The sequence below is a fragment of the Gracilinanus agilis genome, chromosome 3 (assembly GCF_016433145.1).
Source record: "Gracilinanus agilis isolate LMUSP501 chromosome 3, AgileGrace, whole genome shotgun sequence".
In the NCBI taxonomy this organism is placed as follows: domain Eukaryota; kingdom Metazoa; phylum Chordata; class Mammalia; order Didelphimorphia; family Didelphidae; genus Gracilinanus; species Gracilinanus agilis.
Genome location: NC_058132.1, coordinates 221,876,659 through 221,879,722, shown reverse-complemented (window position 1 = coordinate 221,879,722; position 3,064 = coordinate 221,876,659). Strand labels below are relative to the sequence as shown.

General features: G+C 40.5%; 1 pseudogene; it reads right to left on the bottom strand.

Annotated features, from left to right (window-relative positions):
• Positions 1 to 1,461: 1,461 nt before the first annotated feature.
• On the bottom strand, positions 1,462 to 2,131 carry LOC123239183 (annotated as a pseudogene).
• Positions 2,132 to 3,064: the final 933 nt, after the last annotated feature.

Here is a 3,064-nt window from a genome sequence, read left to right as displayed (position 1 = left end):
CCAAAATTGCTATCTGACTTAATCTAACTTAATAACAATAATTAATAAGGAAGGAAAAGGAAAAGCTCTGGGTTTGGTTTCTGTACTAAGTAACTCAAAGTTATAGTTGGAAAGCTTTGAATTACCTTAGCCAATAGAATTCTGCTAGATGGATCACTGGCAGACGAAGAGTGGTCTCAGGGAAATTAGTTTCTTCCAAGCAAACCCTCTACCTGGATATCACAGATTTTCTCCATGAAAATTTTAACTCTCCAGGGTGAATCTTTTAGAACAAAACTACAAAACTCCTCCTTCAGCTCGATGGGAATTGTAGGCAGAGACAAAACCTCTCTCCAGCTTGGTCAAAATCCAAGAAGGAAAGGAAGTTCAGTTATTCCACTTATAGACCCACAATTTCTTTCTACCCAGTATCCTTTCCCAGGGCTTCTCTCAAAATTCCCTTCCTTCAACTATCCCTAGAAATCATACTATCCATAACTATATTCCTACAATACCAAGTAACTTCATGTTTTTATCTTGCCATCATAGGCTAAAAATATGTACCAGAGATTTCTTATTACCTCCTTGCACGTAAGGATCTGTCACCCCATTCCTGGAAAAACTCTTTTCCTGTATCACCTCAGATTCCTTCTAGTTCCTTTCTTGCCTCCCTTCATTAATATTCATAAAAGTAGCTTCTGGTAAACCATATTTTGAGTGATTTTTGCTGCTAGACCAACTTGCTCCCATGTGCCTGTATATCCTTACTTAAAAATGACTGTTTTTGTTTTTTTTTTAGTTCACATTTTTATTGGGATTTCTTTTGTTGTTGGTGTTGTTGTTCTGGATTGGGGAGTAGATTGTACTGGGAAGGAAAGGAAGGATTTTCTGCTGCTCACCGAAATTTTTTTTTTCTGAAAATCTTACTGGATTACTTTGTGGAGTGCCAGATTCTACAACAAAATGATTTCAATGGAGATGAGATATTTCATATAGCTGCCTCTTTTCACATTCTTCCACCAATAGATTTTGCAAGTCTGCAGCAAGCACTTTTAAGTCAGAAATAATGGAGTTTTATTATTCATCACCCATAGAACGCACTTGTAACTGCTGAAGATCTCAACTTCTCAAGTAATCCTACCACCCACCCCACTAACGCCCTGCCCTTCCAGGGGAATCTCTCTTGGAAACACCTAGGACATTTTCGTATCTTACGCTTGATTTTTTTTTCAAAACTAATCATAAACTATAGTACACAGGGAGGATGATGATGAGAATCCAGCAGTGGCATATAAGAAACAACATCACCGTGAATTCGTCACTGTTGGCAGTGAGGGCAAAATGCCATTGGGGTTGCTAACTATGCACGATTTTTTGGTTCCTTTTTCTCTGTCAACTGAGGCCTTTTTATGGCTACTTCTTTATCTCTGACATTTAGCTATGATTCTGGAGTGACAAGGTGGATTCAAAGGAAATGACTTTTTAGTTAGAGTCTGAAATCTCATTTGATTTAGATTTGTGCTTTTTTTTCCCTTTCTCTTTTTCTTCTCCCTTTTCCTTTTCTTATGTTTCTCTTTCTTATTCTTTCTCTTATGCTTCTCCTTACATTCTGAGGAGCTGGAACTACTGCTATCTTCATCTGAGGTAGAATCTTCTAGTAGCTTCTTTAACTGTTGAATCCTCACATCTTTTTCATTACATTCTCTCTTATGATGTCATACATGGAATCTTCATGTGCTACTCTGAATTGTTCTAATTTCTGATTGCCTTTGATAAAGAATGGGCATTCTTTGTCACCTGTTCTATGTCCATACTTTTATAGGGCCAGCATTGCATAACCTTGACTTCTTTCCCCAGGGGCATCCAAAGTCCTTTAGTTAGTGCATGAGCCAGAATTTCTCTGGCATGTTCATTGCCTGGTACATCTGGGATACAGTCTTCTGGCTTAGTCTCATCTTCCTTAATAAGTCCATGAGGAGGTTTTTCATAAAAGGACTCGAGGTGCTGCAGCTGCTGCCGCTGCTGTGCATCCTGCCGCTGCCGCTTCTGCTCCTGGCGCTGCTGCTGCTCCAGCTCAGGGGGCCTCCCAGGCCCGCTTGGGGCCCACAGCTGCATCGGGGCCCACGCGGCCTGGCCCGGGAGGCAGAGGCATGGCTGGGCCCGGGCCTGGGCCTCCCCACCGCCACCACCGCCGCCGCCCAGGGAGCAAAAATGACTGTTTTTAATCTTATAGACACTCTATATCTCATATGTATCATTTGTTTTTATTATTCCTATTCATGGCAAGGAGCACAGAGATATCAGGTAAGGCCAGCGATTGTCACAGTGCTTTGAGATATAGTGCCTCCATTAGAGGAAGTGAGAGCTAAGTTCCATCTAGTCAAGTAACTGCTGTTATCTTCTCTTTCTTTGAATCCCTTGTCCATGTTCTTCAGAAAATATTTCATGGAAAATTTACCAAAAAGGATTAATAATCTCCCTCTAGATTTCCTGACATTTACTCTGGTTTAGAAGAAGTATATGGGTCATCCACCAGTTATCTCTTGTTCTTCATAAATCACCAATTCATCTCTTTTTTCAGATTATATATGTCTCCCTTACAACATCCTTTAAGTCATTTATTTTTTTTTTGTTTTTTTTTAGACATTTATTAATATTCGTTTTTAATCTGTTTACATACTTTATGCCCCTACTTTCCCCTTCACCCCCCGCCTCCCCCACCCATGGCCAACGCACATTTCCACTGGTTGTAACATGTGTCCTTGTTCAGGGTCTATTTCCCATTCATGTCCGCCTCAGTCCATGAATTCAAGCAATTGTTTATCTTATATGTTTCCTCTCCTGTAGTCCTTCCTCTGAATGTGGGTAGCATCTTTACCGTAAATCCCTCAGAGCTGTCTTCTGTCATTGCAGTGTTGCTGGTACAGGAGCCCATTACATTTGATTGTACCATAGTATATCAGTCTCTGTGTACAATGTTCTTCTGGTTCTGCTCCTTTCGCTCTGCATCACTTCCTGGAGGTCTCTCCAATTTGCATGGAATTCCTCCAGTTTATTATTCCTTTTAGCAAAATAGTATTCCATC